Below are 15,831 nucleotides of genomic sequence, written 5' to 3' on the forward strand. Positions count from 1 at the left end.
AAACATGCCCAGGCCCTCAAAGTCCACCGTGGGATTTCCATGGTGACTGCAAATACCCTAAGTTCCTGGGCATATCTCCCCTCTGATACCCCATCTGATGACCTGGACTCATACAGAATGGGAACTGAGACCTCGGTGGGTGGGTTGCAAATGGAGTTGAGGCTGGATGGGGACTGAGTGGTGAGCTTCCAAGCAAGGAAGGGCTTCCATCAATCAGGATAGGAACTGGATGACATGGAGATGGGACTGGATGACTGCGAATGATCCTTTGCCCACATGAAAGTATGTACTAGTACCTGTTGCAGTCAGCTTTTGCCTCACTGTAATCAAAAGACCTGACAAGAAAAATTAGAGGAGGAACAGTTTATTTTGGCTCATGGTTTCAGAAGTTCAGTCTATGATTAGTGAATTCCATAGCTCTGAGCTGGAGATGAAGCAGAATATCATGATGGAAAGGCATGGTGGAGGAAAGCATCTCAGGATGTGGCAACAGGAAGCAGACAGAGTTCTGCTTACCAGGGACAAAATATAAACTCCATAGACAAACACCCCCTGACCTACCTCACCCAACCACACCCAGCCTGCCTATAGTTACCACCCAGTTAATCCATCAGTGGATTAGTCCACTGATTAGGTCAAAGCTCACATAATCTAATCATTTCACCTCAGAAACTTCTTGCATTGCCTCACATGAGCTCACACATGAGCTTTTGGGGGTATACCTCATGTAATCCATAACATACCTAAGATAAATTTTAAAATAAGTTAAAAACCAATTGATGTGTCAAAATACATTTTTTTTTCATGTTTGGCTAATTAGAACAAATTTAAAAATCCAATTTTTAGAATGGCTTAGGGTCCTTTTGTGGCCACTGCTATGCAAGCAATTTGGACAGGAAGGTGGATCCCTAAGATAGGACAGCATGATTCTCTGAGCAGGAGAGACTGGCCTGTGAACCAGGAATTCATCAACAGATGGTCCCAGTTCTCATGGGTTGGTGGCCAGCACAGCAACTTGTCATTCAAAGGCTCACTCCCTCCTTCTTTTCCATAAGAGATCAGTAACATGCTGGGAGTAGTCACACTCCTAAGATCATGGCTCTGGTGTGGTCACATGACTAAGCTTTGCGTAAAGGGCTGAGGGATTTCTAGGGAGGAGAGAGAAGGGAGGCCACAGTCTCCTACTGCTATTTCTACTTCCTGGTTCAGGTGAGAAGCACACAAGTGACAGCTGGAGGCACTCCAGAAGGGAAGCTGTAGAGGTCAACAAAGCAGAGGTGCTGAGGGGACCCTATGTGGGTCCGCCTTCCAGTGTTGACCTTTTGTGGCTCCTGTCTGTCCTATTTGATCTCTCCTTTTCCATTATAACAAACCCCACCTGCTGTACTTGGGTGTGGATTATGGCACAAACCTCAAAACCTCTAAGTAAAATGGCTTTTCCCCTGTTTTTCTTTCTATCAAAGTGCCTTCCTGCAAACTGTTGTGAATTCAAGAGAAAAATGAGAGCCTGGCTTCCAGCCCTCCTTTGCCTGTCTCAACTCAATCTGGTCACCTGCAGCTTTCCCCAGATCTATCAGCCAGTTGCTGGAGCACAAGGATGTGCACATCACACCTGCAGAAAGCAGGTACTGCCTGTCCTTGCAGAGGGTGTGTCCTTCCACTGGCTTCTCCAGGACACTTGTGCTCTCCAGGCTGGGGACCCACAGAACCACTGATGAGTCCTGAGTCTGGCCACAGCATGGCAACTGCAGGCCCAGGCAGGTGTGATCTGATGTCTGAAATTTAAGTTCAGAAGAATAAGAGACCATGGTGTGTTGGGACTAATGACACGTTAACTAACTCAGGCTGACTCCTTACTCCCTGGTGAGTGAGCAAGGCTCAAAGGCAGTTTCAAAGGTTAATGAAGATAAACTGGGCCACCATTAGGGATTGGTTAACAACAGTTCTGTGAACGTGATCAGCTCGTGCTTGCCATATAGTCCTATGGGACTCTCACCTGCATGAACCCCCCCCCCCATGCCTTGCTGACCTTTAAGCTGATTGGTTCCTGCCTAGCCCCCACTCTACAGAAAAGCTGTATGATTTCCTCAATAAATGAGTTCCTGCTGTGATGGGTGTCCCTGACTCGTCTGATTGTCCTCTGCCCGGAGGGCTGGGAGCGGGCGTTCAGTCAGCCCTACCTATCCCAGTCTGACCTTGTTGAGGAGTGTCCCCTTCCCTTGTCGCTGGTTGAGAAGAGCAAGGGGGTTTAAGACCCCAACATCTGGTGCCCAACATGGGGCACCTCAAGGCTGATCCGCAGCCAAAGTGAAGAGGCAGTTTCGAAACCGAAAGTACGGGCAGATCGGGCCAAGCAAGTTCCGAGGTAAGGGTATCCCTGAAAAGATGGGGCAAACACACACCACACATGGTGACCCTGCGCTCTCAGCTCTTAGACTCATGCTGAAGAGTAGGGGCCTTGAGTTGTCTGATACACAGGTGGAAAAAGCCTGGGACACCTTTACTCGGGTGGCCTCTTGGCTTCCTGCTGCTAATCTTTTTGACTGGTCCACATGGGATCGTGTAGAACAACTTGTTAGGAAGAGGGAAATCAATTTAGGGGAGGGTCCCCCATTGGGAGTCTACCCTACATTATCCACCCTTAAGGCCTGCTTCTCTCCAGGACCTCCCAAAGGGGGCTCCAAGTTTCCCCCCAAAGAGCCACCACCTAAAGAACCACTGGCTTCTCCCATTGCATCTCCTTCCAGAAACTTGCCACATAGTAAACAATGTTGGGAATCCTTTAATGAGGAGCCCAATCCATCTCCATCCGCTCCTCCCGAGGTTGAGGAACCATGAGGGCAGCCAGCCTCTACACATAGCAAGGGCCCACTTCTGCCCCAGGAAGGCTCAGTACCACCATCTTGTCCAGATGGTGGGAAATCTTCCCAGTGGCCATTTTATGATACTGGGGGAGAACACACTGACTCTACCCTCCCCCCTCCCTGTATGGCCTTCCCGGTAAATGCTAACCCAGTGGGTAACCGGCCTGCTATATGGTACCTATGGGAGGCACAAGATTTAAAGGAACTAAAGAAAGCTGTTTCAGAGGATGGGCCCAATTCCCCTTGGGCTGAAACCATCCTCCAGGGCCTTGCCCACCAGCAGTGCACCACTCAGGATTGGAAGAACCTAACTAAAGCTGTCCTCCCTGGTCCTTTATATCTAAAGAGGTGTGCCTTTTTTAATGAAGAATGTCATGTTCAGGTTGAACAGAACCAGGCCGCTAACCTTCCTGTCCCAGTTACTTATGGGATGCTCTCGGGGTCCAGTGACCAATTCTCTGCTGGCCTCTTACAGGCTGCCATCCTGGCCCCATATCAAGAACAAGTAAGAGCCCTAGGGTTGGTGGCATGGAAAAAGCTAGAGGAGGGCCCCGCAGAACCCCTCATCGCAGGTATTACCCAGAAGGCAACTGAGGACCTAGCAACCTTCATTGAAAGGGTAGAAAGAAGCCTTCAGAGAAAATTTCCTCCGGGGCCCCTAAGAGATCAATTTGTTAAAATGTTAGTTTGGGAAAGAATGACTACTGATCACAAATTGGCCTGTGCAGGGATGAAAGATCGCTCCATGGGAAGGTGGATTGTGTCTACCAAAGATATTGGCACTCAAGTGCATCAGTCTCAATCCTTGGTCGCAGCCCTACCGGCCCAAACTGCCTCACTTGCTGAGGCTCTCATGGCAGCCTTGTCATCAGTTGTGGCTAAGGGCAAAGGAGTATGTTATGGCTGCGGGCAACCAGGCCACTTCAGGAGGGATTGCCCCACTGGTCGGGTGTGTTCTGAGGCTCTGCCCAGATGCTCTAGGGGTTCAGCTCAAAGGCTGGCCAGTTCAGCTCAAAGTCACCACCCCCAAAACTCCTTGCCCAAGATGCAGAAAGGGATTCCATTGGCAGAAGGATTGCAAATCTAAATTCGACATTGAGGGGAAACTTTAAACTAATCAGGGGGCACCCTCCAGCCCCATCACACAAAGGAGGTTTCTCCCCCAATAGCCTCCCTAAGGCACATTGGACTGTTTCCATTGTCCCCAGGGTCAGTCCAAAAATGGACATTTTTATAGCAGGAAAGAAATTCTGCTGTCTCATCGACACTGGAGCAGATAGGACAGTGTTAAGAAAGGAGGAAGTTCCACCTCAATGGAGGTTGATTCCTGGCCCCCAGTTGCTTGGGGTAGGAGGTAATACTAAATCAGAAGAGACCAAAGGTTGGCTCAAATGGCGGGATGTGGACGGTGCCCAGGGATACATGCGCCCCCTCTTGGCCTCGTCTTACTGCAAATTTACTAGGACAGGATATCTTAGGGGAAGCAGAGGTCTATATAACAACTGATCACAAGGCAGTGTATGATGACCTCCTTGAGCAAGAGGAATATGAACAACAATTTAATCTATCTGGCCCTTTTAGCAATTACAGAGGAGACCCTCTTTTTGAGGCATCTAGGCAGAAGGTCCCAGCTCCCCGGGTAAAGCCTCACCCCCAATCCTAAAGGCCACTGTTCCAATAACACCAGCCATCCAATGGCTCCCAGGTCCCCCAATATGTGTGGAACAGTGGCCATTACCCCAAAATCAGCTTCAACATTTAAGAAATATTGTACAAGAAAACTAACCTTAAGTCATATCAGACCATCTCTAAGCCCTTGGAATAGTCCAGTTTTTGTCATCCAAAAAACATCAGAAAAATGGAGGATGCTTCAGGATCTCAGGAAAATTAATAGTCATATGGTTCCAGTGGGAACCCCTTTAAGGGATCTTCCCTGGATCCCCTCTACCCCAAGAGATCTCTTGCTTCTTGTTATTGATATCAAAGATTGTTTCTTCTCAATACCACTCCACCCAGACGATTGTGAGAAGTTTGCTTTCTCAGTGCCCTCTACCAATTACCAAGGACCAGATGAACATTATGAATGGGTGGTTCTACCCCAAGGCATGGCAAATAACCCTGCATTTTGTCAACGTTTTGTTTCTGAAGTCCTTAACCCCTACGAAAAAGCCCCAAAATTACTTTATATATTTACATGGATGACATTATTATAGGAGCCACTAATGCCCTACAACTAAGCTCAGCATACAAAGAACTCCAAGGCCTTCTGGAGAGAGGAGGACTACATATATCTAATGATAAGGTCCAAACTGTTCCTCCCTTCAAGTTACTGGGAACTGAGCTTAAATTGGATTCTGTTTGTCCCCTTAAACCTCAATTACTCCTCCAATCCTCCTATTCCTTGGTTGATTTACAAAAATTATTAGGGGAACTTAATTGGTTGAGACCATGGCTTCCTATCTCTACAGAGAATATCCTCCCTCTCTTTGACCTGCTATGGGACAAAGATCCTACAAACATTATTACCCTAACTCAAGACCATCAACATATACTCCAAAAATTACAAGTAGCCCTTAACTCTACCTGGTTGGCTCGATACCAGCCTGAAGACCCCTTTAGCCTCTGGATTCTCCCTGGTTCTCAGTTGTCCACCAAAGCCCTAACTCAGTGGGGAGAGCCCCTTTGATGGATACACACAGGAAGCCAGAAGACTCAGTAGGAGACCGGTCTCAAACCCAAGAAAAAAAAAAAAAGGTGAAAAGAGTCTTACCTGAACTCCAGCAAAACTAAATTTTATGGTGCTTTGCTAAAGTAATTAACGGATGTATCATTTTTCCAGGACTCTTGTTTTTTTTGAATTCTACATTTTTTTTTGAGCTCGACTTTTTTGATCAGTTCTATTTTTTTATTCAACTGGAGTTTTTGAACATCTGTTACATTGCAATGGAGATTCACCTATAAAGTTACAAGGCCTTTGATTTCGTGTTTTTTGTATATCGTGCTGTCTGATGTCATGTTTTATCTGTATCAAAATTGAGCGCTCCTAAAACTAAAATTTTTAAAATGGATCCAAATATTTTTAATTCATGTGATTTCAAAAGGTTCATTTTAAATTGGGTAAACTAATAGAAGTAAAATGTCTTTAAAATTAACTCACAAGTCTCAAACTAATAAAATTAACTCACAAGTCTCAAACTAATAAAATGTTGAAGTTTATATAATGCCTAACATCAATTTTTCTAGGACTTTTCTTTGACAGGAAAGAGATGGCAAATACTGTTTACACTTGTTTTTTTTTTACACTTGTCTGATATCTTTTTTTTTTTTTTACAATAAGATGAGTGAATTAGAGTTAACATGTATGGGATTACTCAAATGTGTTTCTTAGAGACATCTGATGGATTTACAAAGTTAAAATGCTAATTGTTAAATAACATCGAGTACTCTTAACTCCTTAAATTCCATGGGGTAACATACTTAAACATTATTGGTGATTTCATAGGTTGGTAAATAAAAAGGGTTTACAATTACTTTGTGTCCTCACTGAACTAAAAACAAGTTTACAAAGAGTTATGTCCTAACAAGTGCAATTCTATATACAAAAGGTCCCAAAAGTTTCAACTTCTTTCAATTAGAGTACTATAAATAACAAAATATTTAATCTCATTAAAATAGAGTAATTTATCTAAATTCAGAAATTTTATGAGTTTTTTCAGAATGTGAACAAAAAGGGGTCAACAGATAGGAAAGAGAAAATAAAAGATTCTGAGTATGGAAATATATTTAGTAAAAGGGAAAAGGAAATGTTTCTGGGTAAGAAAGTGCTTGTGTGATGAAATACACTAGGGTCTAAGTAAGTGCTAAGAAAGTCTATGTAAGTAAAAGGCAAATTTCAACAAGTTTGCATGTAACTAGGTTGGTTGTATGTATGTGAAACAGTTAAAGCTATTTAAGGTTTTTCCTAAGGTGAAATACTAATGTTATAATATAAACCAAAGTTTAATCTGTATGGTAAAATGACAAGGATTTCTTAGAAACACTAATTTACTCTTAACTTTGTGTCTATTAACTTTTATTCTTTTTTTAAATTTATTTTTATTGTAAACAAATGGGATACATGTTGTTTCAGTTTGTACATGGAGTAACAGCATGCCATTTGCATATACATATATTTACATAGAGTAATGATGTTTGATTCATTCTGTTATTTTTTCCTCCCCCACCCTCCCACCTCTCTTTTCCCTCTATACAGTCCCTCCTTCCTCCATTCTTGTCCCCCTCCCACCCCCCATTAAGTGTCATCATCCGCTTATCAGTGAGATCATTCCTCTTTTGGATTTTTGAGATTGGCTTATCTCACTTAACATGATATTCTCCAATTTCATCCATTTACCTGCAAATTCCATAATTTTATTATTCTTTATAGCTGAGTAATATTCCATTGTATATATATGCCACAGTTTCTTTATCCATTCATCAATTGAAGAACATCTAGGTTGGTTCCATAGTCTGGCTATTGTGAATTGAGCCGCTATGAATATTGATGTGGCTGTATCTCTGTAGTATGCTGATTTTAAGTCCTTTGGGTATAGGCCGAGGAGTGGGATAGCTGGGTCAAATGGAGGGTCCATTCCAAGCTTTCTAAGGAATCTCCACACTGCTTTCCAGAGTGGCTGCACTAATTTGCAGTCCCACCAGCAATGTATGAGTGTACCTTTTTCCCCACATCCTCTCCAACACCTATTGTTGCTTGTATTCTTGATAATCACCATTCTAATTGGGGTGAGATGGAATCTTAGTGTAGTTTTGAGTTACATTTCTCTTATTACTAAAGATGTTGAACATTTTTTCATATATCTGTTGATTGCTTGTACATCTTCTTCTGTGAAGTGTCTGTTCATTTCCTTAGCCCATTTGTTGTTTGAGTTATTTGTGTTCTTGGTGTAGAGTTTTTTGAGTTCTTTATATATTCTGGAAATTAGTGCTCTATCTGAAGTATGAGTGGTAAAGATATTCTCCCACTCTATAGGCTCTCTCTTCGCATTGCTGATAGTTTCCTTTGCTGAGAGAAAGCTATTTAGTTTGAATCTATCCCAGTTATTGATTCTTGCTTTTATTTCTTGTGCTATGGGAGTCCTGTTAAGGAAGTCTGATCCTAAGCCAACAAGGTGAAGATGTGGACCTACTTTTTCTTCTATAAGATGCAGGGTCTGGTCTGATTCTGAGGTCCTTGATCCATTGTGAGTTGAGTTTTGTGCAGGGTGAGAGATAGGGGTTTAGTTTCATTCTGTTGCATATGGATTTCCAGTTTCCCCAGCACCATTTGTTGAAGAGGCTATCTTTTCTCCATTGCATACTTTTGGCACCTTTGTCTAGTATGAGAAAATTGTATTTATTTGGGTTTGTGTCCGTGTCCTCTATTCTGTACCATTGATCTACCTGTCTATTTTGGTGCCAATACCATGCCATTTTTGTTACTATTGCTTTGTAGTAGAGTTGAAGTTCTGGTATTGTGATACCCCCTGTTTCATTCTTCCTGCTAAGGATTGCTTTAGCTATTCTGGGTTTCTTATTCTTCCAGATGAATTTCATGATTGCTTGCTCTATTTCTGTGAGGTACATCATTGGGATTTTAATTGGAATTGTGTTGAATCTGTATAGCACTTTTGGTAGTATGACCATTTTGACAATATTAATTCTGCTTATCCAAGAACATGGGAGATCTTTCATCTTCTAAGGTTTTCCTTAATTTCTTTCTTCAGTGTTTTGTAGTTTTCATTGTACAGATCTTTTACCTCTGGTTAGATTGATGCCCAAGTATTTTATTTATTTATTTATTTATTTATTTTTTGAGGCTATTGCAAATGGAGTTCTTTTCCTCATTTCCCTTTCAGCTGTTTCATCACTTGCATATAAAAATGATGTAGATTTATGTGTGTTGATTTTATAGCCTGCTATTTTGCTGAATTCATTGATGAGGTATAGAAGTTTTCTGGAGGAGGTTTTTGGATCCTCTAAATATAGAATCATGTCATCCACAAATAGTGACAGCTTAAGTTCCTCTTTTCCTATTTGTATCCCTTTAATTTCTGTAGTCTGCCTAATTGCTCTGGCTAGAGTTTTGAGGATAATGTTGAATAGAAGTGGTGAAAGAGGACATCCCTGTCTTGTTCCCATTTTTAAAGGGAATGGTTTCAGTTTTTTCCATTAAGAATGATGTTGGCCACGGGCTTAGCATAAATAGCTTTTACAATGTTCAGGTATGTTCCTACTATCCCTATTTTTTCTAGTGTTTTGAGCATGAAGGGGTGTTGCATTTTGTCAAATGCTTTTTCTGCATCAATTGAAATAACCATATGATTCTTATCCTTAAGTCTATTGACATGATGGATTACGTTTATTGATTTATGAATGTTGAACCATCCTTGCATTCCAGGGATGAACCCCACTTGATCGTGGTGCTCTATCTTCTTAATATGTTTTTGGATACAGTTTGCCAATATTTTGTTAAGGATCTTTGCATCTATATTCATCAAGGATATTGGTCTAAAATTTTCTTTCCTTGATGTGTCTTTTTCTGGTTTGGGTATGAGGGTGATATTAGCTTCATAGAATGAGTTCGGTAGGGTACCCTCCTTTTCTATTTCCTGGAATACTTTGAGAAGTATTAGAATGAGTTCTTTGAAGGTCCTCTAGAACTCGGCTGAGAATCCATCTGTTCCTGGGCTTTTCTTGGATGGTAGATTTTTAATGGCTTCTTCTATTTCATTGCTTGATATTGATCTGTTTAAATCGTGTATGTCCTCCTGGTTCAGTTAGGGTGGAGCATATATCTCTAGAAATTTTTCAATGTCTTCGGTACTTTCTATTTTGTTGGAATACAGATTTTCAAAGTAGCTTCTCATTATGTTCTATATCTCAGTGGTTGTCTGTCGTGATATTTCCTTTTGCATCATGTATTTTAGTAATTTGAGTCTTCTCTCTCCTCTTTGTTAGTGTGGCTAAGGATTTATCTATTTTGTTTACTTTCTCAAAGAACTAACTTTTTATTATGTCAATTTTTTGAAAAGTTTCTTTTGTTTCAATTTCACTGATTTCAGCTCTGATTTTAATTATTTCCTGCCTTCTACTACTTTTGCTGTTATTCTGTCCTTCTTTTTCTAGGGCTTTGATCTGTAATGTTAGGTCATTTAATTGTTGACTCTTCATTCTTTTCTGGAATGCGCTCCATGCAATGAATTTTCCTCTTAGTACTGCTTTCATAGTGTCCCAGAGATTTTGATATACTCTATCATCATTCTCATTGACCTCTAAGAATTTTTTAATCTCCTGCCTGATGTTTTTTGTTATCCATGTTTCATTCAATAGCATATTATTTAGTCTCCAAGTCTTGGAGTAATTTCCTTTTTTTATTTTGTCATTGATTTCTACTCTCAGTCCATTATGATCTGATAGAACACAAGGCAGTATCTCTATTTTTTTGCATTTCCTAAGGGCTGCTTTGTGGCATAACACATGGTCTATTTTCAAGAAGGTTCCATGTGCTGCTGAGAAGAAAGTGTATCTGCTTGTTGATGGATGGGATGTTCTATATATGTCTATTAAATCTAGGTTATTGATTGTGTTATTGAGTTCTATGGTTTCTTTGGTTGGATTTTGTTTGAAAGATCTATCTAGTGGTGACAGCGGTGAGTTAAAGTTGCCCAGAATTATTGTGTTGTGGTCTATGTGATTCATGAAATTGAGAAGAATTTGTTTGATGTACAGGGATGCACCATTGTTTGGGGCATAAATATTTACTATCGTTATGTCTTCCTGATTTATGGTTCCTTTAAGCAGTATGGAATGTCCTTCTTTATCCCTTCTGACTTACTTTGGCTTGAAGTCCACTTTATCTGATATAAGGATGGAAACCTCCGCTTTTTTACTGAGTCCATATGCATGGTAGGTTTTTTCCCATCCTTTCACCTTTAGTCTGTGGATGTCTTTTTCTTTTTTTTTTAACTTTTTAAAATTATTTTTTTATTTTTACACACTGCATTTTGATTCATTCTACACTAATGGGGTACATCTTTTCATTTCTATGGTTGTGCATGATGTAGATTCATACCATTCATGCAATCATACATGTACACAGGGTAAAGATGTCTGTCTCATTCCACCATTTTTCATACCCCCGCCTTCTCTTCCCTCTCATTTCCTTCTACGTAATCTAAAGTTCCCCCATTCTTCTCTCAATCCCCACTTCTCCATCTCCATTATATATCATCATCTACTTATCAGGGAAACATTTAGTCTTTGGTTTTTTGGGATTGGCTTATTTGACTTGGCATGATATTGGCCAATTCCATCCATTTATCTGCAAATGCCATATTATTCTTCTTTATGGCTGAATAATATTCCATTGTATATATATACCACATTTTCTTTATCCATTCATCTATTGAAGAGTGCCTCAGTTAGTAGCATAGTTTAGCTATTGTGAATTGAGCTGCTATAAACATTGATGTGACTGAGTTACTGTAGTATGCTAATTTCAAGTCCTTTGGGTATAAACCGAGGAGAGGAATAACTGGTCACAAGGTGGGTTCATTTCAAGTTTTCTGAGGAATCTCCACCCTGCTTTCCAAAGTGGCTGCACCAATTTGTAACTCTACCAGAAGTGTAAGAGTGTGCCTTCTTCCCCACATCCATGCCAACATCTATTATTGTGTTCTTGAAAATAACCATTCTAATTGGAGTAAGATGAAATCTTAGAGGTGTTTTAATTTGCATTTCTCTAATTACTAGAGATGTTGAACACTTTTTCATATATTTATTAATAACCTGTATATTTTCTGTAAATTGTCTGTCCAGTTCCTTGGCCCATTTATTGATTGAGTTCTTTGTATTTTGTAAAGTTTTGTAAGTTCTTTATAAACTTTGGAGATTAATGCTCTATCTGAAGTGCATGTGGAAAAGATTTTCTCCCACTCTGTGGGCTCTTTTTTCACATTATTGATTGTATCCTTTGCTGAGAAAAAGCTTTTTAATTTGAATCCATCCCGTTTATTGATTCTTGCTTTGATTTCTTGTGCTTTGGGAGTCTTGTTAAGGAAATCTGATCCTAAGCCAACGTGATGAAGATTCGGGCCTACTTTGTCTTCTAGTTGGTGTAGTCTCTAACTAATTCCTAACTCCTTGATCCATTTTGAGTTGAGTTTTGTGCAGGGCGAGAGATAGAGGTTTAATTTCATTTTACTGCATATGGATTTCCAGTTTTCCCAGCACCATTTGTTGAACAGGCTATCTTTTCTCCATTGTATGTTTTTGGCTCCTTTGCCAAGCATGAGGTAACTATTTATGTGGTTTGTCTCTGTGTCTTCTATTCTGTACCATTGGTCTGCCTGTCTATTTTGGTGCCAATATCATGCCGTTTTTGTTACTATTGCTCTGCAGTATAGTTTAAGGTCTGGTATTGTGATATCTCCTGCTTCACTTTTTCTGCTCAGGATTATTTTGGTTATTTGAGGTCTCTTATTCTTCCAGCTGAAGTTCATGATTACTTTCTCTATTTCTATGACGGATGTCATTGGGATTTTAATTGGATTTGCACTGAATCTGTATAGCATCTTTGGTAGAATGGCCATTTGGACAATATTAATTCTGCTGATCCAAGAACATGAGAGATCTTTCCACCTTCTAAGGTTTTCTTCAATTTCTTCATACATAATAGTTGCATTTATTGTGACACATTGGTACATGCACATAACATAATTGGTAAATTTCATTTTCCAGTACTTTCCCTTTCCCTTCCCCTACTCTACTGTTCTCCCTTCTACTTTCATGAGATCCTCACCCTTTGTTTTCCCTTTTTTCTTTTTATTTTCCACGTACGAGAGAAAACATGACTCTTGACTTTCTAAGTCTGGCTTATTTCACTGAACATAATGTTCCCAAGTTCCATTCATTTTAACATGAACATTGTATCATATGGAATTATTTTTTAACTGGGCATTGAATTTATGGAACTTAACCACTGATCCACATCCCAGTCCTTTTTTATATTTTCTTTGGAGACAGGATCTCGCTAAGTTGCTGAGGCTGGCTTTGAACTTGAGATCCTCCTGCCTCAGCCTCCTGAGTCACTGGGATTATAAGCATGTGCCACTGTGCCTAGCTGTTTGAGTGATTTTCACCTGACTGTATGATAGGAAAATTTTTTTTGTTCTAAATAGTTATACATGATAGCAGAATGCATTTTGATACATCATACATAAATGCAGTATAACTTCTCATTCTTCTGATTGTACATGATGTAGAATTATACCAATCATGTACTCATGTAGCATATAGGGTCATAATGTCCAATTCATTCTACTATCCTTCTTATTCCCATACCCCCTCACCTCCATTCACTCCCCTTTGTCTAATCCAAAGTACTTCTATTCTTCCCTAACCATCCCCCTTATTGTGAATTAGCATCACTTATCAGAGAAAACATTTGGCCTTTGATTCCTCTGGGATGGGCTTATTTCACATAGCATGATATTCTCTAGCTTCATCCATGTACTGGCAAATGCCATAATTTCATTTTTCTTTAAGGCTGAGTAATATTCCATTGTGTATATATACTGCATTTTCTTTATCCATTCATCTGTTGAAGAGCACCTCAGTTAGTAGCATAGTTTAGCTATTGTGAATTAAGCTGCTATAAACATTGACATGGCTGAGTTACTGTAGTGTGCTGATTTTAAGTCCTTTGGGTATAAACTGAGGAGTGGGATAGCTGGGTCAAATGGTGGTTCCATTCCAAGTTTTCTTAGGAATCTCCACTCTGCTTTTCAAAGTGGTTGCACCAATTTGCAGTCCCACTAACAATGAATGAGGGTACCTTTTCTCCCACATCCTCACCAATATTTATTGTTGCTTATATTCTTGATAATTGCCATTCTGACTAGAGTGAGATGAACTCTTTAGAGTAGTTTTGATTTGCATTCAAATTGCTAGGGAAAAATGTTAAATTAATATATGATTCAAATCAACACAACTGACATAATCTAGAAGAAATTGGATACATGGATGACGCTAAGAGTAAAGTCAGTTTCAAATGGGAACTGATCATTTGAAACAACAAAATCGTTGGCAAGATTTCCTTATGTTAGTATAGATTACATGCTATTTGATAAAAGATAGCAACAAGGCAGTTAATTTTTTTCAGTGCAAAGTTAATTGAATAATTTAAGTTAATTGGTTTTTTTTCCCCCTCTCTCTTTTTTCTGTCCCTCGGCAACTTCTGGGGAGATTGGTTCTAGGATCAGATACCAAAATCCTTGGACACTAAAGTTCCTTATATAAAATAAGGTAGTATTTGCTTAAAAGTGAGGAACATCCACTCAAATACTTCAAATCATCTCTAGGTTACTTATAATACCATATAAAATAAATGTTACCTAAATAGTTATTACTGTATCATTTGGGAAATAACAAGAAAATAAGTTTGTACATGTAAAGTACAGAAACAATTGGTTTTTTCCAATATTTTCCATCCATGGATGTGGAACCTGTGGAGATGGAAGACCAACTGCTTTAAGAGAAAAATCCTGAGGCTTTGTAGGGTTGCCTGAAGCCAGGCAGTGGGGAAATGAGAGAGTATATTTAGTAATCAGGGTAACTTAGCTCATGGTAATTGGCATATGCATAGTTGAAATTGGCATTCCAGTTATTTAAACTGAGATATTCTGGATCAGGTTGAACAGACTGTGAGTAGAAGATCTCTTTACCCAAGAAATGAGATGGAGAGAGTCTTTGGAGAATGGCCTCGCTGAACTGGTAGGTGAGCTTCCTCCGGATTTGATGATTTCCCCAGTTCTTCCGTAATTCTTCAGGGCTCTGGCCATTTTCTGATAAGTCATGGTCTTCCGATTGCCTTTTCTTTTCCCCCAAAGTTCAGCAAGTTTTTCTTTGTTTTTTGATACAAACTGAAATATGCCTCTGTTTTTATCTACCCACTGAATACAAGATGCCATCTCGGGACTGCACAGGGACTCGTGAAGGTATTCAAACGCCTGAGCTTCTTCCTGCCAAAACACATCATGAATTAAAATGACAGTACTAAGTAAGACGCTTCTGTCTCTTCTCCAGCTGTCTTGTTGGTCTTTGTTGAGATTGTTATCTTCTAAAATTAGTTCTCAACTTTTTCCCTCCCTTCTGCTAGAAGACAGCAGGTTCTATGAACTGATTTTCAGTTATGTTCTGCAGAGGTTGATGAATATTTCCTTCAAAATAGAAGTCTGCAGCACTGTTCTGGGGCGTACTGAAGATCTCCGGATGAATGCTGGCCTTAGTACTTCAATAGCATCTTCAAAGGCTGACCCAGCTTGTCTTGCTCAACAGAAGTCATGCTTCCTTAATAAGTGATGATTCCAAGAACGTGTAGTTTGGTGGGCCCCAGCACAGCCTATAACTTCAGTCAACAAATCCAGCAACTGTTCATGCAAGTTCCTAGCATTTTTCCTGTGCTTAAGAGTCCAACGTAGCATCCAGCTGTGCAAGGTGTAAGTTGCCTTCCTTTCTTCTAAAACATGCATGCATCCTCTCCTGTGGATGTCTTTTTCTATGAGATGAGTCTCTTGCAGACAGCATATTGTTGGGTCTTCTTTTTAATCCATTCTGCCAGTCTATGCTCTTTTGATTGAGGAGTTTAGGCCATTAACGTTCAGGGTTATTATTGAGAAATGATTTGTATTCCCAGTCAATTTGGCTTATTTTTGGGTTTTTAAGTTGGCTTGGTTTCTCCTTTGAGTGTTTTTTCTCGAAGGTAGTTCCTCCCTTGCTGACCTCCATTGTTGTTTTTCATTTCCTCCTCATGGAATATTTTGTTGGAACATTCTGTAGTGCAGGCTTTCTATTTGTAAATTCTTTTAACTTTTGTTTATCATGGAAGGATTTTATTTCATCTTCAAATCTGAAGGTTAGTTTTGCTGGG

At 39.9% G+C, this 15,831-nt stretch overlaps 1 pseudogene across 1 annotated transcript; it reads right to left on the reverse strand.

Annotated features, from left to right (window-relative positions):
• Positions 1-14,332: 14,332 nt before the first annotated feature.
• LOC306658850 (transcription factor Spi-C-like) lies at positions 14,333-15,246 on the reverse strand (annotated as a pseudogene). The gene is made up of 2 exons: positions 15,040-15,246; positions 14,333-14,923 (listed from the first exon to the last, which is right to left on the reverse strand). The product of its transcript is annotated as a transcription factor Spi-C-like (transcript).
• Positions 15,247-15,831: the final 585 nt, after the last annotated feature.

The sequence above is a fragment of the Sciurus vulgaris genome (genome assembly GCF_902686455.1).
Source record: "Sciurus vulgaris genome assembly, chromosome: 4".
Lineage (NCBI taxonomy): Eukaryota > Metazoa > Chordata > Mammalia > Rodentia > Sciuridae > Sciurus > Sciurus vulgaris.